We start from the raw sequence: 23,896 nt of genomic DNA on the forward strand, positions 1-23,896 counted from the left end.
AAATGCCAAAATTACATTTAAAAAAGTTAGCCAGGTGATTTTTATTCCCATGATATAAGGCTGTTTCAGCATATACAAATCATAAACAGATTAGAGCACATAAATGGAATCAGAGACAAAAATCACACAATCATCTTATAAACACACAAAAAAAGCTTCAACAAAATCCCAAAGCTTTTAATGATTAAAAAAAACCACTGACAAATATAGAAATATCATATGTCAACATCATAAAAGCAATCAATATACACCAAACCTCTAGCCAGCACTATACTGAGTGAAGAAAAAAAGTTTTCTGGTTTTTGTTTTTTTGAGATAGGATTTTTCTCTATATAGCCCTGGTTGTCCTGGAACTCACTCTGTAGAAGAGACTCGAACTCACGCAGACCTGCCTCTGCATCCCAAGAGCTGGGATTAAAGGTGTGCATCACCACTGCCTGGCTGAAAGTTCTTAATTCAAAATGAGAGAAGGGGTCTACTCTTGCCATTCTTAGGCCACATAGGTGCTACATTTTTAGACAGAGCAGTAAAGCAAGAGGAAGAGCCAAAGGGGATACAAACAGGAACGGATGAAATCAAATTATCCCTATTTGCATGAGTGTTCCATACTAAAATAAAAGTCTCTGAAGACTCCACTAGAAAACTTTTACAAAGTCAACATACAAAAATCAATACTTTTCTATATACCAATACTGAGCATGCTAAGAAAGAAATTAGGAAAGCAATCCTATTTACAATAGCCTCAAAAAACCTAGAACAAGTATAACCAAGCAGATAAAAGACACTGACAATGAAAATTCTAGGACACTGAAAGAAAATGAAGAAGTCACTACATGAAGAAAGGACCTAATATAATCATGTGTTGGCAGAATTAATATTGCAAAAACACCATTATTACCAAAGGTGATCTACAGAAACAATGCAATTCCCATCAAAACACTAATGACATCTCGTGTAGAAATAGAAAAAAGTCATAATAATCATATAGAAGCACAAAAGGTTCCAGATAGCCGAAGTAATCCTGAACATAAAGAATCATGCTGCAGGTATCCCAATGCCTCATTTCATAGTACGCTACATGCATAGTAACAACAGCAGCATGGTACAGGCACAGAAGCAGAATACAGACCCAGCAGAATACAACAGAGAGATAAGAAACTAACAGCTACAGCCATTTTCTTCACAAAAGTATTAAAAACATATGCTGGAGAGCTTTAATAAATGGTGCTGGAAGCCTGGCAGTGGTGGCACACGCCTTTAATCCTAGCACTCCGGACAGAGGCAGAGGCAGGTGGATCTCTGATTTAGAAGCCAGGCTGGTCTACAGGACTACACAGAGAAACCCTGTCTCAGAGGGGGAAAAAACGGTGCTGGAAAAGATTGATATCCATATGTAGACAACTGACATCAGGTTCCTACTGTCCTCCATGCACAAAAATCAATTCAAAACATGTCAACAACCTTAACATAAGACCTGGAGCTTTGAAGCTACTAGAGGAAAACAACAGCTTTATGAATGTTTCCATAGTTCTAGAAATAAGAATTAACATATGGAGATACATCAAATTAAAAACACTTCTATACAGTAAAGAAACCAATCAACAGAATAGACAGAGCCACAAAATGTGAGAAACTCCTTGCCAACTACTCACCTGACAGGGAATTAGTAACCAAGGAATTCAAGAAAGCTCACTCTGTAAGATGGAGTCCATACCCCTGATACCATTAAATGAGCTAAACCCCATGGCCACAGACCCTAGGGGAGACCCTAGTACTACTATCCTGCTAAATGGACACAGTAATAAACTATCCCTAAGTTCTTTGGAACCCACAGATTGTTGTGTCTCTCAACTCTCATCAGAGAAGCTGCTTTCTGCAGTAGATGGCAATTTATACAGAGACTAAGAAGACTATAGACTGCTCAGCTCTAAACAAGACGTCTATATCCCACACTCTCCCCACAAGGTTCAGGGATCATCTTGAAAGAGGGGACAGAAAGACTGTAGGAGTCTACAGATGTAGGACATCTGTAGGATGTCCTAGAGAAACAGTTTTTTGCAGGACTTTATGTAGCACAGTGGCACATATGAACTCACAGAGACGGGGCTGCATGCACCAGACCTACACAATGTTCAAGCCAGCCAAAATCCCAGCATGGTTGGAAGACAGGCTTATCAAGTCACTCCCCTACCCCCCAAACTGAGGGGCCACTGGCAGGTAATGAGTACTAGTTAATGGGAAGGAGAATTGCTTTTTTCTGGATGATACAATCCCTGAGAGCCTACCCATGCTCCTATGAATAGTGCCACACACCTACACCTACAGGCAGCACTAAATGAACTCAGTCAGCATTAATTTAAAAAAACGAAGAGACCGATCTGGAGAGATGGCTCAGAGGTTAAGAGCACTGGCTGCTTGCTCTTCCTGAATTCTGAGTTCAATTCCCAGCAACCACATGGTGGTTCACAACCATCTATAGAGAGATCTGGTGCCCTCTTCTGGCATGCAGGCATATATGCACCATCTACGTAATAAATAAGTAAATTAATCTTGAGAGAGAGAGAGAGAGAGCGCACATAAAATTCGTTGGGGGTGGTGGTGGTTAGGGGAGTATAGGAGAGGAATTGGAGGAGAGCGGATGGTGGATGGATCCAAACTCATTATATGCACATTAGAATATTAAATATTTAATAAAAAAGAAAAAAGTAGTATACGGAAAAAGGATAACACAATTAATAGATGGACAACTAGGAGCTGGGGAGAGTTCAGCTGGCAAAATACTGGCCCTGCAAGCATAAGGACCACCACAGTTCAACTCCTGGACCAACATGGAGAGCTGGGTGTGTTGGTGTGTGCCTGTAATACACCACTGGAGAGGTGGAGGCAGAGAGATCCTCAGACTCACTGGCTAGAGCTTTAATAAATAGCCAGTCCAGTCTAATTATTGAACCACAGGTCCCAGTGGAAGCTCTTTTCTCATAAAATAAGGTGGACAATTCTTGAGAAATGGCATCCGTGGTTGTCCTCTGCTCCTCACCCCTGTACACCCACACGTCCACTCCCACACCCACACATCCCCCCCACACTCACGCACACACACATGCAAACACACACACATGTGCACAGGGAGACACACAAATAGGCAAATACACCAACTAGATTGTTCTTTAAAAAGTACACATGGCCCATGAATATATAGCAAAGTATTCAACATATTTAGCATTTAGAGAAATGCAAATCAAACTGCATTGAGATTCTACCTCATCCCAGCCAGAAGAGTTTCCACCAGCAAACAAAATCAAAGGCTGGCAAGGATGCAGGAAAAGGAACTTTTATATACTGTTGGTAGGGATGCAATTTAGTAATCACTATGAAAATTATTATGTAGGTTCCTCAAAAACCTAACAGAAAACCTACCATGAGATTTGCCCATACCATTCCCAAGTATACACCCAAAGGAATCAATGCCAACATATACTAGCTATAGCTTGAACTCAAAACATGTGTTACATAGTTTATATGTAACCATAAATTGAATGAATAAAGAAAATGTGATACACATACACACAATGATGTATTATTTAGTTACAAAGAACAAAATCATGTCACTTACAGGAAAGTGGATAGAACTGAGACTATATTAAGTGAAATAAACTATATTCAGAAGAATATTAAGAAATTTAAGAAAAGGGAGGGACTCTGTTAATCATAAAAAGGCCAGAATACCTCTAACCAGAAAAGGCTGCAGTTGCTCGGTGGCTTTTAACCTGGCCTGCATAGTCAAGCCTATAGCTGAATGGCCTGACTCATTAACCCACTTTCTTCAGAGAAAGCCAGTCAACTCTGAAAGCCATGGAGGAAGGGAAAGTTCCCATGATATCATCTTTCTGGCGGAAAAGGTTTAAGTTGCGATGATCTCAAAATAAGTTACCGAAGTATCCCAAGGTTCCCAGTGGAATAGCTTTAACAGGTTTGCTTAACAAAGGCTCAGCTCCAACTGCCATCCTTTTGTTGGCTCCTTTCTGACCACCGAGTATTCAAAGTCCATTCATTTTTCTTGACTAATTCAGTCAAACCAAAGAGACGTTTAAAATTATTCCAAGCAGAAGCCATCTCTCTCCTCTTCTGATGTTTCAAATATTTATTGTGTGTAAGCCGTGGTGACACACACCTCTAATCCTAGCACTTGGGAGGCAGAGGCAGGTGGATCTCTGAGTTTGAGGCCAACCAGGTCTACATAGCAAGTTCCATGACAGCCAGGGCTACACAGAGAAACCCCATCTTCAAAAACCCAAAAGCGAAAATCAGAAAGATTCATTGTGTGTATGAACACAGTCAAATGTGTGCCATTGCATCTACATGAAGTCAGAAGGCAACCTGGAGGTGCTGCTTCCTCCTTCCATCTTGTTTTTGAGGCAGGGTCTCTCTTGTTTCTGTTACTGAGCTGTGTAGACTCTATCTTGTGGCCAACCCTCTAGTCTTGCTGTAGGACTACTGGGGTTTCATGACCACTATCACACTTTTCCCATGGGATAGATCAGAATTCAGTCCCCACTTGGATGGCCAGACATGCACAGCAAGAACTTTCACCCCCTTAGACATCTCCCTGGCTTCCACTCTGAACTTACAGTAAACTTTGGTCCATAGCTCTCCAAATGCATGCCTAGACAAAGCATTCAAATTAAACATGGAGAGTGTAAGTCACTGCCTCTCTTTCCTCTGCTATTACTGGAACAATAAAAGTATATTGGGTAGCTACAATTTCTCTTGTGACTGATGTTGAGTCCATTCATTTTTCAAACAAATCCTAAACTTTATGTTTCACTGATTTACCTCATGCTTCCTCTCTCCATACAATTACCTATGTGATAAGAACTGGAAGTCAAAAGCCTAATCCTTCATTTCAGTGAAAACCTAAGAAAAACCCTCTGTCTTAATCTCTTTTTATTGCTGTTGTTGTTTTGTTTTTCCAGACAGGGTTTCTCTGTGAAACAGTTCTGGCTGTCTTGGAACTCACTCTGTAGACCAGGCTGGCCTTGAAGTCAAAGATCCACCTGCCTCTGCCTCCGTGCTGGGATTAGAAGTGTGCACCACCACCACCTGGCTCTCCAGCTCTCCATTTTATTTTTATTTATTTTTATTTTTTTCCGAGACAGGGTTTCTCTGTGTAGCTTTGCGCCTTTCCTGGATCTCACTCTGTAGACCAGACTGGCCTTGAACTCACAGAGATCCGCCTGGCTCTGCCTCCCGAGTGCTGGGATTAAAGGCGTGTGCCACCACCGCCCGGCATTTTATTTTAAGAAGTAGAGAAAGCCAGGCTTTTCACCTGTGGCCCTGGGTTCAATCCCCAGGGCAAAACAAAAGAACAATAACAAATCATTTTATTTCCTTTGTTTAGTCACTGATGAAACTCTATGGAGGAGAGAAATATCTGAAAAGACAATTGTCCAAAAGGGAAAGAAAGGACATAGGATAGTTCACAAAGTGACTAAATAAAGGCAATTTAACTGCACAAACTTGTGATCCTATGCAACTCAAAACTAAAATGTATTACCTTGTCCTTTTAATAACCTTTGAATTTATTATTTAGAAAAAAGGACAACCTACTACCAACTAGATTAAACCTGGCCATATATTCTGCTATATTGCCAACATATCCAGTCATTTGTAAAGCCAAGAAAGAGGACAATGCACTCTTAGGACTGTTTCTCAACCTTGAGGGGTGAGAGCTACTTCATCATTGCGGCCTGGAGACAAACACACGCAAGCACAACAAGCACAAGCGTGCACCCCGTTGTGTAACGCTCAGGACACCAGCGTTGTCATAACTCCCTCAGCTGTGCACTTACCTTAGCATATCCAAAGCGATGCGCCCCTCCCTGTCCTTCCTAAAAGGACACATGGCATTTCACGGAGTTTTCTCCCGTTCTTACTGGAAGCTTGGAATACTGAGGTTGCTTTCTTTTCTCTGTTTACAACTACAACTGACAAGATACAGGAGCTATGATAGCTGGATTAACAGGTACCTTTTAAAATGTGTAAGATACCCTCAAAGCAGAGAAGACGACTTAGTTGAGTATTTCCAAAAACTGGAGTAGCTATCTAGCTTTCACATTATTCTAACCCAGTTCCAAAGTCCTATCAACTGTCTATCTTGTGTTCGCACTACCCATAAGCTAAAAGTACTACCTCTTTTCTACATAAGACATTATTTTACAAAGTAATTAATATCAATCTATTGTTTCTCAAACTATATGTAACTAGCAAAATATAATGAATAATAAAATTCTCAAGCAAAATCAACTCAGTTATTTATCTGGACAAAATTATAAAATCTTACTGTCCAAAAATTGTAATAGTTGTGTAATTTATGTTTTGTTAGATGACTGGCTGGGTTTTAGACAAGATTAAATATTTTGCAGATAAGATCCAACCTTTTATACTTGTTTCACTCTAAGGTCCTTCATTTTATTCAAAATCCAACTTAAATAGATGATTTAAAGTTGAAGCTGTGCTGTGTTGCAAACACAGCTAAAATGAAGAGCTTCTATAGCAGCAGTGACTAGATTTTAAATGCAGGTAGATCAATAAAAAAAAAAAAAATCACCAAGCACAGGCTCCATGTGAGTGGAATGGTTTATAATAGCTTGCAAATGACTATGTGCTTGCTGTAACCAGCTGTTCTTAAATTATGAATATGCAACCAATTCATGTTAAAGGCAAATCCCAGCACTATTCTACAGAGAAATCCCAGTAGCTCTGCTTGTTCTCCATGTTAGCTCTGTTAAGGATACAAATAGCAGTATGCTTCCGAACAAATAGAAGCAAACTATTGGCATTTCATGCACTAGGTCCATTATCACAGCAGGGAATGTCAATCATTGGTACATTCCTATAACAGCTCATGCAATATGACAATGATCTTGCAGGGGAAAAAAATCAAAATCTCTGCAGCATACTCCAAAGTCCTCCGACAACCTAATGCTTTCTCACTACAGCCAATCAGATAGGCAGAACTGATTCACTAGAAGACTTGTACTAAGCTTGAAACATTTAAAAACATCAATCATAAAAACAAAGACAGGACATTGAATTATACAGTATTAACCTCCAGGGTTTGCATACAAAGACCTTAGATTTATTTATGTCCCAGTGAGTTAAGAGCTTCAGTACACTGTTCTTTACACCAAGCTGACTGCCAATTTGATGAACCTCTCTGCCCTCAGCAGGAGTGCACGGTCTTTGATTAATGAGTGCATGTTTGTAGAAAAGTGTTAAGAGGAGAAAACAGAAAAGAGGGAAAAAAATACACAATTATGTAGCCATATAGGTAGGTACCAGGGCAGAAGCTATCTTTAAACCATATGCATCTCTTTCTTATATTATAAACACTCACACAAACAAAATTAGTAAGGGTTCCTAATTAACACATTACCTCCACTGTTATTATCCTCACTGCCCAGCAATTTTTATTTAAATGAAAATCATTCAGTGGCCAAATTACATGCAAATTTTATATAAGAACTTTTTTTAAAACTTTATTTTCAAAACTATATAACAAAAACAAAATATGTGCAATAAAACTATTTCACCTCATACTCTGATAAAAGCATATTAATTTTAAAAACTGGATACTTAACTGACAACTTAAAACTTCATAATGAATAGAATGTTGTAAGTTTAACTTATCTGAACCATTAAGTATTTTACATCTCAAATCCTGAGTTCTCACAAATCAAGTAACACTCAGGGCAGATTTAAAAATCATATAAATTCATTTAATTCTGTACTTTCAACAGATGTTCCCAATATTTTATAACTGTTTTTTGCAAATGAAATAAATATATTTATTAACCATAGTTTCCTTCTCTCTTTCTTTTGGTTTTTCAAGACAGAGTTTCTCTGTGTAGCCCTGGCTTTTTGGCTGTCCTGGAACTCGCTATGTAGACCAGACTGGCCTCAAATTCAGAAATCTGCCTTCCTCTGCCTCCCAAATGCTGAGATTAAAGATGTGCACCATCACACCCAGCTAGCCATAGTTTCAAAGTAACATGGGCAACAGAAAAACATGTGAATTCAAGTTCCAACTCATCCAGACTGGTCCAGCATTGTCCTCCACTGAAACAGCAGGGTACCTGCTGGAACTACTATACTACCTCTAACATTGAATTAAACTTTCATGCTTCTTTAAAATACTTTATTTTTAATAAACAACTCAATTTACCATAATTTGGTTTGCATGACTAGTTGCCTTGACACACAAATACATGCATGTTAAGTAATTATGTTCCTTTAAAAGCGAGTCACAGAGCTGGAGAGATGTCTTAGCAATTCAGAGGATCTGAGTTCAGTTCCCAGCACCCACATTAGGTAGCTTACAAAAGCCTGTACTCCAGCTCCAGGACATCTGACTCCTCTGACTCCAGCCTCTGGCGGCATCTGTACTCACTTGCACAAAATCTGCCCATCTCTCACACACACACACACACACACACACACACACACACACACACACACACACACACACACTTTAAAATAATACAAATAAACCTTTTCCAAAACGAGTCATACATAGTCTAAGGCAGTAAGTAGAATGATTTTCTTTCTAAGGAACTTTGTGGCAGTAATACAAAAAGGCTTGAATGTTGCATTCCCTTACTCTAGCTTTAGCGGCAGTAATCCATGACTTTCCTAAAATCAAAGACTCCATAAACTTAGGATTTCAGGATAATCTCAGAATCACTCAGAGGTGTATCATCCAAAATAAAAATTTGCTCATATTAATTATACAGGAAGTCTTTTCAATAGGATTTACTTCAGCTAATTACATATTCCAATGATCAGTTTTACATTTAAGTGTCTATTTTTTTTAAAAAGTAAACTATGCTCTTTGAAGAATTGTTAAAATTATATTCTATTTTAAGATCTAAAACTTTGGAAAAAAATAAATATTGAAACTAAAAAGGTTTTTGACGAAATAAAATCCAGTGCATTCTGGCAACATACCATCCTAAAGTTTTATTTTGTTTTCACAGTTTTCTTACAGTATACTTCTGTCTTTATTCTTAGCCTTTGCTCCTTCTTATTTCTTCTCCTACCAACAAAACAATGCAAAGAACTAGAAAAAGGACAAAGCTCAGGCATCAATGGATAATGATATGGCTAGAATGCTACGTTATAGAAGAACTGAAGCTACAGGTAGAAATGGTACAGTCTGTGAGGCCAGCCCTCAGGAAGTCAAGACTCTGATGGAAGCCAGCTAGAGCTAAAATGCCCCTCAAAACAAACAATGCTATTTCTACAATAAAAACATGATTTTAGTTGAAGAAAATCATTAAATAGCTACTAGGAGGATAGTTTAGAACGGTCTTATGAATTTTTAAACAACATTTTGGCCTCATTAGAAAATTACAAGCAAAATGGTATATTTGCCAATAATTATTTATTTTCTGATCATTTCCCACAGTAAAGGTTTAAAGAAACATTAAGCCAAATGACCCAATATTTATTAAATAAACCACAATATTTTAAGACTTTATTACTCAAAATATTTAATTTTATGTAATTAAAAAAACTCCTAAAATACTTACTAGACAATTTGACTAATCCCTCAGGAAATTAAGAGTATTAAAAAAAAAAAATCACTGAACCCTGATTACATAATTCCTTACAGGGGTCAATACCACTTTATGATTTTGTTTGCACTATGACTTTTTTAGTAGTAGTTTTTTAAGAAGGACTAGTTCAAACACTCAGAAATCCTTTCTCTTGTGAAAACTTTAAACCTATGCAGTCACCAAAGTCTAATGCATTACCTTCCACTAATTCGAGGAGCTAAGACAGAAACCTTGAACTTCAGTGCAACTGTGGTATCCCTCATCTTGTAGAGTAACACAAAAGTAGCAACAAAGACATTAACAATTGCAGTTCAAGCTGGGAGTGACTGTTCTGTTTCAATTCAATGACACCACTAATGGCTTCTTAGCAGCTCCATGAAATCAACCAGCTGTCAAGTTGATGCATCAGAAGGAGCAGCTCTGCACTCCCACAAGAAAAAGCAACACATCAGGATGTTTGGCAAAACATCTGCTCCTTTACACTGCAATTCTACAATAAACATGCAAACAAAGAAATGGGAGAAAGAGCAACAGAACCAAAATCCCAAGCTTTCCCTTACAGCTTATATGCATTTTAAACGAGTGCCTTATATAAACTAAAAACAAATTTCTGCAAAGTTCAATACTTTTTAAGATGTTCTATTTTTTTTGAAAAAGCAAATACATTTACATTCTTCCAGAAAGACCAGAATTACACAAAATATTTACATTTATAAATGAATAGTAAATTATATTCATCAAGTCAGTATCATAGTATTATGTACAAAATTCAAATATTAAAATTAAAATATATCCTTTGACTCAATGCTATTTAGTAAATGAGGCCAGACAGTATTGTAATCAATGCATTTCCCAAGACTGAGCAGCTAAAATATAATTTTCACTAGTATAAAGAGTGAATGAGCAGGTTAACATGGTCAATGTATTAGTTCAACCCACGACAGTACAGATACTTATTATCTAAATTTAAAAATATGTACCTATTCCTATTTCTCTGAAAACCATTATATGAACATATTAAGTTCTTATAAATTCCTGTTTTAAAAGCATACAATCTGATACCTAAAAAAAATTCTTTGTCACCATAGCTTAAAAAATTTTTACATTCAGCATTTGCTTTCAATTTTGTAAAAATCTTACTTTTTTACTGAAACATACAAATGCCGTAATGTCATCTAAATTATTGATTGTGCAGCAGTGTTTACACTAGGTGTGAGGCATCAACGTACTTAACTACCATTTTCTTAAACTGCTGATCCTCTGCTGCTTCCATTTATAATCTGCCAAATCTTCTAGTCCTTTGTTGCATGTATAATTTAGAACCATCTGTTCTATGTGCTTTTAACTATTTAAACATTTTTCACCTACCTTCAATTCACTAAATAGCAGGCATTCAATTCAGTTAAGATTATTTCTATGTATCATTTTACATACAGGAAATTTCTGGATAAATAGCAGAAAACAGCAAAAAAATATTGCTACAGAAATTTAAAACATATAATTTACAGTGCAAGTTTTCATATATTAGAAAACGTTAATGTATTTAGAATTTTTTCTATTAGCTTTATTTTAAGTTCATTGTAGTCAATGTTTTTCCCCAACCCAGAAGACAAAGGGGATGCAAATTAAATACAGACAGTTTCACGGCCTTGTTAGAAGAGATGTAAATATGCTGACTGAAAAGGACTACTGGAGACAGAATTACACTTTCCCATTCAATTTACTGTGCCTATTTATATACTCGCCAGTGAGTGTATCATTAAGTATGGTCATGTGACCAGCTCAACTTTTTTTGTAAGATGAAAAACTATTTTAGACAAATTTTAATAGTACTTTTTAATCATTATTTTTATGATGGTTGATAAAGTTTACAGCAAAAGATTACAAATTATCTTTTTACCTTAATTCTGCCTTTTATATGCTAAACTACGTCTTTTTGCCAACCTTTTGACTTTAATATTTAATACTAAAATGTACAAGTATCAAGAATCTCATGATATTCAGAATAGTTCTTTTAAAATCTAAAAAAACAAAACAAAACAAAAAAACACAAAAGACTAGTCCACAAATACAGAATAGGAGCTACGTAACCCAAGTGATGCATATGTAAATATCAACTGAGCTAAATTTGTTAAATCTTACGGAACCACATAAGAAAGGACATATATTGCTACAGATACATTTGAAAATTTAAAGACTAAAATCTGCATGCACAAAACAAGCTGTGAATATTAAGTGGCACAATAAAAGTTTTCATCATTTTTTAAAATAATCTTCCACTTGCTACCAAACATTAAATGTGAGGGTTTTGCGATTCGTTCTGAGTGCAAAATAAAAAAATAAACCCACAACTTATCAGTAGACTCTAACTTACACGATTCCATAAAACGAGAAAATTTTGAGGAACACACACACATACACACTTTGGGGAAATTTTCTTGATAAAGTTTACATGACGTCACATGGCCCCCTAACCGTTCCTAAACTTTGAGCCTTATCCAGACACACTTTTTGCATTTCTATGGCTTCTTTCCCTTCCTTAAAAATAAAAAGAAAGAGAGACAGACTTGGGAATAAAAATTGCCCAAGATGGCGAAACGCTTGTTGTTTAGAGGGCAGGGGGAAAAATGGAGGATATTGTAATATACACAAAGGGATAAATTTCAACAACTCGGCCACGGACTGCAGCTGCTTCTCTCTTTACAAGGAAACAACACACAAAAGATAAAGACTGAGGAGAGGCGAAGAGGAGCCAGCCCCCACCCGCAGGGCCGGCTCCGAGTCTCTGCACACTTCCTAGCCTTTCTAGATCCCAATTCTGGGGTTCGCGGAACTACTTTAGGGGAGGGGAGCGGGGCGTCGCGGGGGAGGGCGCGGGGACCGCGGGCCGGGAGCCCAGCCCGCCGCGGCGGGACCTGCTTGCCAGGCCGCCGAGGACCCGGGACGCGGGGAGCCCGCTCGACCCCGGTCTGCCAGGGACCCGCCGCCCGGGGCCGCAGCCCCACCCCCACCCGGCTCCCGAGCCCCGGCGGCCTGGCGCGGGTCGGCGGGCGCGGGCGCGAGGCTGCGGACCGGGGCGGAGGCGGGCAGGGCCCGGGGCCTCGCGGACTGCCCCGCGGGGCGCGGCAGCGGGCCTGGCAGGAGGACGCCGCGAGGCCGGCGGCGAGGGCGGCCGGCACAATGGAGGGACGAGGCCCGGCCGCCCGGTCCCGCGCTCGCACTCCCAGCAAAGTTTCCGTTCCGCGGAGCCCGCACCCCCACCCCGCCCGGGACCAGGTCCCTGCGCCCTCCGCCCAGAACTCTACTCGGGACCCCAGAGCCACGGCGGCGTCGCAGCCCGCACAACAAAGAGACACACCGGGCGGCGCGGGTAAACAGCGGCGGGCGCCTCGGGAGGGCTCCAGCCGGCAGCCGCCGCTCTCCGCCCGGAACCCACCTCTCCCGCACCCCCGCACCCCGGCTCTCAAACTCACCTTCACTTTCGAACTGAGTTGCGGTGGAAGGGATTTTCGCCCTTCCCGGGTGCAAATTAAGCTTTTCGTAATCCCCACCGCCTCCTTATTTCTCTTGTAATTTCTGCAAGAAAGTCTAGGGAGTTGGAGTGGAGGTGAGATCCGTGGTCGCGAAAAGCCCTGGCTCCCTCCGTCCCCGTCTTCCGCCGCTCTCTCTCTGATTAGTTCCTATCCAGCAGCAGATTGAAGCAGGAGATGATTCTTCTCAAGGTTTGTTCAGCAGCTTCACTTCTAGGCGAAGGCTTCATGAACCAAGTGACGTCAACCAACAAGGCTTCTCTCTCTCTCCTCTCTCTAACAATGAAAGTTGCTGTTAACAAGGGAAAAAAGAGCGAGAGAATTGTTTATACCATTTCAGTTCCAATAATAAATGACCTATCAGCTCTAAATGGAGCCAAGGGAGGGGGCTGCTTCTTCATTCCAAGAATACTGTATCTTTGAGTTTGCACCGCTCCTCGTCCCAGGAAAAAGTTAAGAAACTTAAATGTTTTGTTTTTCTTTTCAGGGGGGTGGAGGGGAAACAGAACTGAATATTTAATTTTTTTAAAAAACGTAAACGGACTATTAGGGAACATAGATTAGCCATCTCCACCAAATTTTATGTTTGTAAACTAGAAATTGTGTTTGAGGCTACAAGCTAAATTAATGTGCCAAGAATTAGTGCATGCTAGGACTCAAAAAACAGGGCGCAAGGCGATCTCAAGGTAAGGTACTACTGCTTTTCCATGGAATTAAACTGGTTGTAATGTTCATAGTTTGAGTCAAAATAAGATTCAAATTAAAGACGTTTAAACAGCCCTTTTGCAGTTACTGGTATAATTGTAAGCCGTAATCTCAATTTTTTTCTACTTTCGGTTGGGGGGCGGGGGGACTAGTTTAACTATAAGAACTAAACACTTTAAAAGACCAGTTGCCCATTACCAACTAAGTATCTGTCTGATCCCCAGAATTTCAGCCAGCTGACTCAGTTTTTAACCTTCCACTCCCCAATTCCTTTCAACCAATCAAGTTAAACTAAAGGCAAAGTGCAGCCGGTTCCCTTCGACAGTCTACCCGCAGCCTCCTAAAAACGATTTTAAAAAGGAAAAATTCATAACCATGGTACATTTTATTACCTAGGAAGAAAGGTGATTTAAAAAACATATTCATTAACGTGTTTTTCTCCCTTAAGAACACAATAAAGTCTTGAAGTTTATGTAATTACAAATTAAGTAATTTGATTTTCAGGATGAAGACCAAGTAAAAATTTAGTTATTGGAGAATAATTTGACCGTATATTATTTTATGCATACATATGTGGCTAGATGTATCTTAAAAGATGCTATTGTTTTATGTTTCCTCCTCAACCACTGGCTGTGATTTTAATTGTGCTGGAGGATCTTCATTAGTATTAACACATGGGGAGATTTCACAAAGCTGCTTCATTAGGAGGGAAAAAGAGCTGGCAGACTAGGTCTTTCTGCATGCACTGAGAATGTCAGCCTTACCTCGGTCATTTGTAACATAATAAGCGCAAGTACAATGATTGCAGGCAGGAGCCTGGGGGAGGGGCAGAGATACTGCCTGTCTAATAGGGGCATCTGAAAAGACGCTGCTCATTACATAGTAATGTATGCTAAAAATTAGTGAAGATGATGTCTCGGGAGACTGATGCTAAATAAATTAATGTGCTGATATGTTTTTAATTATTATTTTTGTAGTAGTTTATTTCAATCTTAGGATTCACATTGAGCAGCAAAGCTGTGCTAGCACTTATTGATTTTTTTCCTGCCACATTCCCGGAATACAGATTTTAATCATTTCACTACACCACACTCAGTAATTTCATTAAAAACTGGAATCTTCCATCCCCAGAAAAGCATTTAATTTCAATGACATACAATTTCTCTTTTAGCAGAAAACTGTCTCTATAGTAAAAGCTGGCCTAAGGTTCAAATGCATAATTTAATCCTGAGTTTTCCATGCTCTACATTCCTTTCAAACTATAATTTCAGTAACTACCTAATAACTGTAATAAAGACAATAATTTCCTTACAATATATTATTAACTCATATTTAATTAACTCAGAGGCCAAGCTTTATACATGTATGACTAGGTCAACAATCCCACCATCTCAAAATTTACTAATAATGTCCACATGAAAAATAGATTAAAATGTAAATATGAATGGTAGCATGTAGACTATGATCCTAAATCACACTCAAAAAAGTTCTTGTATTATTCTATACTGGTGGTCATTACTCAAATGGAATTTAGCGATATTTCTATGCATAAAGTTCAATGTTGCTATTTTAGTATATGTTACTGACACTTTGCCTAGTTAACATTAGTTTAGGATAATAAGGAAAAGGGGTTGATTTCAAGTTGTCTTGACTCTCTGAGTTGACTTGAGATGCAATTCTCCTTAAAGTACATTAGTGGCACACCATAACTTGTGCAACCCAGAATGGTATTCTGCTTAAAGTAAAATGTGGTCCATAGATGCTCCGTTGGTCCTCAAATAATGGGTTTCATAGGATGTGTAATTTACATTGCCTGGCTTTTAGGGGGAAAAAAAACCCATGGGAGAAAATTATAGTATCTTTTTTATAATAAACTGTGGAAACATACCTAATAAAGAAATATATACATAATAATCAGTTAATTATTATAAGAGTATCATTCCTTTGATGCAGACCCAGAGTTTAAATGTCTTAAAAGTATGTACATGCAATTGAAGTTGAAATCACCATCAACAAAAAGTTGTCTTTTCCCTGGTTGTGACTTACAGCAAAATGAGCCTTAGTGTCCTGAAAAGATTTAAACACAACAGGAAAGCTGTTATAGCAAAGAATTTTATTTTAATGTCTTTTCAGAACATTTGAAAACTTATCATTGAGAGTTTCTTGTCTAATCTGGAAATGCTTTTGTGGCATTCTCAAAGACAAAGTTTGATGGAAATCAATAATTGACACCCAAAACTATAAATGAAAATTTCTATATTTTCACATCAATAATAAAAACATTTTTATATTAAAATATGGCGTTGAGTGTTTCATGTTATTTGGTCATTGAAATGAATTAGTTATCCAATATAACCTATAAATATTTTTTGTTTTATTTTGTTTGAGACCAGGCTACCCTGGAACTCACAGAGATCCACCTGCCTCTGCCTCCGAGTGCTAGAATCAAAGGTATGCAACACCACACCTGAACAATTTAGCCTCTATGTTTAAACTGATATTTTAAAGTAATGATGTATTAGGAATCTTAAGCTATATTACTCCCAGTACTTGACACCTTCTTACAAAGCTATGCTTCGTGTCTTGTTGAGATCATGTTGTTTCTTTTTCATGTTTACGAATTTGACCATTGATTAGCTCACAGAGTTGAGGAAAAATCAGATCAAATTAGTATAGTTATAAAATAATTCAGCTCCCACAGCCCTTTGTCTTCTACTGGAGATCACCTAACTCAGCACTGAACCATATGCACAGTTGTGAGAGGATTTAGTGATGGAGCAATCTTTCCTAATCTTGTGATAATTCTGAACTTGTGTAGGTTCTGCCATCCTCCAGACTAATTACGCCAGCACTGTGAACTAAGGTATGGTACTTGTGAGGGATGAAGAAATGACAGACAGCATGAACAGTTGGCTGGTATCGAACACTGAAAGGCTTACTAAGGTTATGTGGTAAGGTGGGTGAATTTATCCTGAGAGCCAACAATGTTAGCAAAGGATTAACATGACTGACCTTGGTTTAAAGGAGTAACTTCACAGGCAGTGCAAATGATAAGCTGCAGTAGGAAGACACTGTTTGACTGGTTTAGAATGACCTGTTATACCAGAGGTTGGGAGGCTGAGGGAGAAGGAGCTCCTCAAATCTGAGGCTAGCATGTCTTACACAGCAAGACTCTATATCCAAATGAATAAAATGAAATAAGCAATCACAAGAGACTTTGTAAAAGGTAGTGGCATTGAAGCTATACACTCAGATAATTTGGTGCAATTTTCCCCTGAACTAGAGGACATCAGAACTAAGGTGAAGAATGAGTAAAAGGCAGCTAGAGAGATTGGAGTCATTAACTACAGTCCAGAATGTGTAGGAGAATCTTAAGACATAAGACAGTCCGAAATCAGAATTTAACACTGTATTCTACAGGCTTTTATTTTTTACTGGTATTCACCAAAATTAAGTGTAAAGCTTTTTTCAAAATGCATATACCCAACTTTAAAACAAAGGGGAGATTCCCGTGATCTGGAGTATATACCTCCTCCCATCCAATCTTCCCCCTCCCCCTGCCCTAACCTTCTCCCTCCCCAAGAGTGTTTGTGGTAAATACTACCATAAGCAGAAACTGACAGCAACACTGATGGGAAAATAAATAAATAAATGAAGCCTAAAGAAGAGTGGGGCAATCATATCAGGTATTGAGTTATTATAAACGATTTGTAATTTAACCGTTGATAATTACCAAGAACGAGAAGCTGCCTCAAGTGACAACAAAAATGTCGCCTAGACAAAAGGTGTGTCCCAAAGCATCGAGACACAGATGGACTTTTAACTAATAAGTGTTTGAGTAACTGAGCTTCTGTAGAGAAATAAACTTTGATGCTTCCAAGAATAAGTTTCAAAGAGATCAGATGTTTACATAGAAAATGTACATCTTGTAGTGTAGAACTATAGGGGATTCCTTAGAGACGGGAAAAACTTCCCAGCCATATCAAAATAATATACAATAAAGTGAAAGACTGCTGCATTTCATCCCATCAAATAAACTTTATAGAAAAAAGGAGACCCCCCTCAATAAGCACAGGACAAACAAAAATGATGAACTGTGAAAAGCGCTTCTCCACACAGACTAACAACTAATAACCTGATACAGAAAGAGTATTTTGACGTGAAAAAAAATGCAAATGCTTCTTCAGTAAAAGCATTCACAACCTTTCTATAATGAGAGATGCAAATTAAATCACTCAGATCTATTCCTCATCCATTAGTTTGGCAAAAATCTAAGTTTCACAGCACAGCCTCTTAGTAAGGCTCTTCTGAGAAATGAGGTAGCCCACACCCCATTTTTACGTTTTAGCTTACTGGAGTACAAAATGTAAAAGAAAATCCCAACATGGGAGAATTTGACAGCTTCCAACAAAGTTACATATGTATGTACTTTGGAAGGGAAAATCTCACTTTCAAAAATCTGACTCAAAATGATGAAAATAGGTATATAGGAAATTATTCAGTGAAGCATTCTCATTATAGAAAAAGCTTAGAAATAAACCAAGTGTCTGCTGTAGGATAATGGATGAATGACTCATGGCACACCCACACAGCAAAATACTATGCACAGCTTAAGGAAGGACAGTGACCATGAAAGGGAGTACTTAGCATTGCTCCCTAAACTTAGGAAAATAGAGCATTAGAAAAAAGCAGATTAGAGGAAAAACTTGTATGCTATCTATCATCTATATTTTAGCTAGGTTTTGTCAGGTAAAATGATACATTAAACAACAAAAGCAAGTTTACCCATGAGAGAGTGAGGGAGCAGGGTGGGAAAGGAACGTAACTTGTTTGTGAATTTCTCCTAAAATCTGTTCAGTAGACGTGGTTGGAGAACTAGATAAAATAACTATTATCAAACACCTGCATGAACTCATGAACTTGTATTTGGTGACATAACTGGACAGAAAAGAAGGAGCCGTGTCCCCTTTAAACACTATAATGAGGGTTGGGGGTGTGGCTCAATGCAGAACATATACTTACCATGTGTGATAGCCTACCTACATTCAGTTCGCAGCAGCCACCAAACAAACAAAACTGAATCACATTCTCTAACAATACAGTCCTCCTGCAGTACCCTAAGAAAAAGAATTACAAGGTAACAGAAACAACTCTGTTATCTGTAACAATATCATTGTGCTATTGCCAGTGAGGTTACTATAATACTCTTGAAGCATAGTCTGAGAATGAATAAACAAATTAATTGGTGTTTGGGGAAAATTAACTTTTGGTGTGGTACAAATGAGAAACATGAAAAACTGTTACACTTTAAAATGAACTCATTCTATAGTTTATATTTAAAACCGCCTATTTCTTAGCATGTGCCCATTGTAACTACCTGGGAGGGTCTAGTGTGATTTCACCCAACACACACCCATACTACTCAGGTTACAGTCTCTAAACACCATCTGCTTGTGAGAATTCCCAGAAGTGAGAGCTAATTCCAGGTTTGGGGCAGAAATACTTAGGATGAATTTGGAATATCCTGCCATACAAAGTATGGAAACCATTAGCAATTGTTGATGCCTTGTCAAAAGGACTTGGGAACCAATTTGAGGGGACCAATATGAACATCACCCATTGGCCACAAGAGATTACGTAAATCATTAAAACTAACAGTAGTAAAACAAGTCATAAGGATTTTTTTAAAAAAAAACCTCACATTTAGCTAGGGAAAGGTCACTATTAGTTACTTTGGTTGTGGTGACCAAATTCCTGACAAGAGGCAACTTGAGGGCCAAGTGCACTTTGGCCCTGTTTCAGGGGATACAACCTATCGTGGCAGAGAATGCATGGTGGAGGTCAAAGCACATGGCAGCCACTGCCACTTCGGCAGAACAGGAAGCAAGGATAGGACAGGAAGCAGAGCCAGGATATACAGCTCAGGGCCTGCCACCAACAGATCTACTTCTTCCAAGCTGGTCCCACCTCCTTAGGGTCCAGTCTCCTAAAACACAGCTGCTAGCTGCAGAACAATATTCAAACACACAAGCCTATGGGGGACATTTTCTAGCCCACATAGAACAGGAAGCAGTGAGTCTTTGTTCCTTAGGGTTTGTTGCTGCTGGTCTTTTATCCATTTGTTTGCTTCTTTTGTGTGTATGGGTGTTTTGCCTGTATGTATGTTTGTGCACCACAGGTGTGTCTGGTGCCAAATGACAGAAGAGGGTGTCAAATCCCCTGGGAATAATACAGTTACAGTTAGTTGTGAGCTGTCACATGGGTGCTGGGAATTGAACCCTGGCCTTTTGGAAGAGCAGCCCATTGATGTTCTTTTGCAATGTTGGGGGGAAGGAATTTACAGCATTTACAAAGTCATATGCATAATATGGAAATGCTCTTCCCTTAAAGAGCCCAGTCCCAACTCATTATTCTAAGAACTGGCTGGTAAAGAAAATAATTCCCTATTAGATGTTGACAGAGAGCCAAATTTGAAATTGTGTAAATATGTATGCATGTAAGTATGTGTGTTCGTGGCGGGGTGGTGGTGGTGGTGGTGGTGGTGGTGGTGGTGGTGGTGGTGGTGGTGGCGCACACCTTTAATCCCAGCACTCGGGAGGCAGAGCCAGGTGGATCTCTGTGAATTCAAGGCCAGCCTGGGCTACAGAGTGAGATCCAAGACAGGCTCCAAAACTACACAGAGAAACCCTGTCTCAAAAAAAAAACAAACAAACAAACAAACAAAACAAAAAGTATGTGTGTTCGTATATGCATGTATGCAAATATATATCAGATTACAAAATAGATTTGATTTTCTTTCTTTTTCTGTTTTTTTTTTTGGTTTTTCGAGACAGGGTTTCTCTGTAGTTTTGGAGCCTGTCCTGGACTAGCTCTGTAGACCAGGCTGGCCTCGAATTCACAGAGATCCACCTGCCTCTGCCTCCTGAGTGCTGGGATTACAGGCATGGGCCACCACCCACCCAGCAGATTCTCAAAGATTTTCAAAGAAGTTCCAGGTAAGTGTGCCACACAGTGTATCTGTGAGTTTCAAGGTGGCCAACATAAAGGCACTATAATGCCATTCTCTTTATCTGGTAAACATGGAAACCTTATGAGTTCATTATAATAAACTTTGAAAATACAAGTAACATTAGAAAAAAATTTTAAAGCAATTTTATAGTACATGCATAGACATTAACTGTGTTTCCTAAAGCAATCCTCTATGCAAACCAGGGCAAGAAATTGAAATGTTAAAATTTTCAGGATCTTTGTAAGATGGTTACTAAATTTATTACTAAAAAAATTAGTATTTTCCAATTTAAAAGTCAATACATTAAAAACAAACGTCACAACTCATCACTTCTTACTCCTCTGTTGTCCCTGTACTAGAGGTTATTTGGGTGTTCTGTTGCATTGTCAATACACAAAACCAATGCCTTAGACACCATTCTATTGCTGTGAAGAGACAACACGACCAAGGTAACTCCTATAAGAGAAAGCATTGACTTTGGGTCCTGCTTATAGTGCAGAGGTTTAAGTCCATGACCACCATGGTGGGAAGCATAGTAGCATGCAGGCAGGCATGGGGGCAGTAGCTGAGAGCTACATCCTGATCCTTGGAGGCTCTCTGGGCTTGGCATGGGCTTTTGAAACCTCAAAACCAACCCCCACTTCCCCCCAACTCATGACATACTTCCTCCAACAAGGCTACAGCTCAAGTAATCCTTCTAATCCTTTCGAATAGTGTGACTCCCTAGTAACTAAGCCTTCAAATAGATGAGCCTCTGGGGCCATTCTTCATCAAAGCAGCACACCCACACAGTGAGGCACCGCTGTAGGGTTCTTCCCAACTCTGTGTAGTGATGTCACAGTGGTAGCTTGAAGTTGACTGTTGGGATATTCATACCACGGAAATGTTCATAAAACAAATCTCCTCATAACTTAATGTTTTGTTATTAGTCTAGACCAGCATTTCTCAACCTGTGGGAACAACCCTTTCACAGGGGTCACCTATCAGATATCCTACATATCTGACATTTACTTTATGATTCATAATAGCAAAATTACAGGCATGAAGTTGGAACTAAAATAATTTTATGGTTGGGGATCACCACAACATGAGGAACTATATTAAAGGGTTGCAGCTTTAGGAAGGTTGAGAACCACTGGTCTAAACTTAAGCAAGGGATGGCAACCAGGTGTGGTGACACACACTTTTAATCCCAGCCTTCAGGAGTCAGAGGCAGGTGGACATCTGAGAGTTCCAGGCCAGCCAAGACTACATAATGAAACCCTGACTCAAAGAGGGGACAGTGAATATGTATGTATAGAATGTGAATAAAATTTGAAGTGTTGCACTGAAATAACCAAAGATGAGGAAATAATCTAATATTTGAAAGTTATGAACAATTCAGCAAGTTGTTGACACGGATAAAGAGTTTCAGCACACATCTTTTGACCTGATTTATTTTTCATTTTCTTTTGTTTGCTGTCCTTAAACATATTTGTTTGTTTTGTTTCGTTTTTCAAGACAGAGTTTCTCTGTGTAGCCCTGGAACTCAATCTGTAAACCAAGTTGGCCTTGAACTTCTGCCTCCCAAGTGCTGGAATTAAAGGCATGTGCCAGCCACCAGCCCACTTTATCTTCCTGTTTTAGCTGGTTATTACAAAAATGTACCACCACATCAGGCCCCATTATTGGTTCACTTTCATCTTCCTCATTTAATTAAACAAAATAATAATGTTCATGTTAGAACTACATTCACTCACGATCTACAATAATAGATGGCTACAGTTAGTGGTACAGAACAAGAATTTGGTGAACAGAGTGTAGCTCAACACTTGCTTAGAAAGCACAAGGGCCCAAGCTAATACAAAACCAGAACCAAGATCCAAAATTCAATCAATAAAAAGAGTATATTGAGCTGGGCAGTGGTGGTACACGCCTTTAATCCCACCACTCAGGAGGCAGAGGCAGAGCCAGGCAGATCTCTGAGTTTGAGGCCAGCCTGGTCTACAGAGTGAGATCCAGGACAGGCACCAAAACTATACAGAGAAACCCTGGGGAGGGCGGGGGGAAGTATACTGAAAATCAATTAAAGCCTTCTGTGACAGTCAACTGGCTATATGAATTTTACGATACCTATTTTTTGGGGGGTGGTGGTGTTTCGAGACAGGGATTCTCTGTGTAGCTTTGGAGCCTGTCCTGGAACTCACTCTGTAGCCCAGGCTGGTCTCAAACTCACAGAGATCCACCTGCCTCCCAAGTGCTAGGATTAAAGGCGTGTGCCACGCCTGCCCACCTGGCTTGTGTATGTACATTTTTTTTTTAAGATTTATTTATTTATTAAGCATACAGCGTCCTGCCAGCATGTATCCCTACAGGCCAGAAGAGGGCGCCAGATCTCATTACAGATGGTTGTGAGTCACCATGTGAGTGCTGGGAATTGAACTCAGAACCTCTGGAAGAACAGCCAATGCTCTTAACCACTGAGCCATCTCTCCAGCCTGTGTATGTCCATTTTTAAGGTCAGAAATTACCAGTACATATGGTGTAGGTGGAAAGTACAAACAATAACCCTTCAGGAGTACACACTCCAACTGACTGGCATCCAGACACACCCAAAATCTGTGGTTACTACTTGATTAGAGACATTAAAAGCAAATGGATGCATATTAGGAGAGACTATTTTTTTTTTCTGGTGAAAATAAGGTAAGGAAAATGGCTGGGGTTTGTTACAGAATCCATCTCATTGCTATAAAACATACTTTGGCTCCTAATTTGTACACACACAGACACACACAGAGACACAGAGACACATACACACACACACACACACACACACACACACACACACACACACACACACACACACACACGGGGAAGGGGGGCAGAAACACTGTGGCAAAACAAGATTGGAAGTTAGACCACATAAAAGTTCCTCAAAACATTCAAACTAGGGACTAGGGGAGCTTAGAACCAGATGGTAATTGCTAATGGTCTTGAGGTTTAAGCCTCCCAAATTCATATGTTAAAATTCCAACTCTCAAAATAATGGTATTAAG

The 23,896-nt window shown here is 39.2% G+C and overlaps 1 protein-coding gene across 15 annotated transcripts in view; it reads right to left on the reverse strand.

The window, feature by feature from the left end:
• Baz2b (bromodomain adjacent to zinc finger domain 2B) overlaps positions 1 to 23,896 on the reverse strand; it is a 325,749-nt gene that overhangs the window by 230,026 nt on the left and 71,827 nt on the right. For all 15 annotated transcript variants that reach the window (XM_052723268.1, XM_052723263.1, XM_052723267.1 and 12 more), the window contains one exon: positions 13,091 to 13,439. The gene's annotated coding sequence lies outside the window, so the exon portion shown is untranslated. The remainder of the gene's footprint in view (positions 1 to 13,090; positions 13,440 to 23,896) is intronic.

The sequence above is a fragment of the Peromyscus californicus genome, unplaced genomic scaffold (genome assembly GCF_007827085.1).
Source record: "Peromyscus californicus insignis strain IS unplaced genomic scaffold, ASM782708v3 Scaffold_7__1_contigs__length_154581171, whole genome shotgun sequence".
NCBI classification, from domain to species: Eukaryota; Metazoa; Chordata; class Mammalia; order Rodentia; family Cricetidae; genus Peromyscus; species Peromyscus californicus.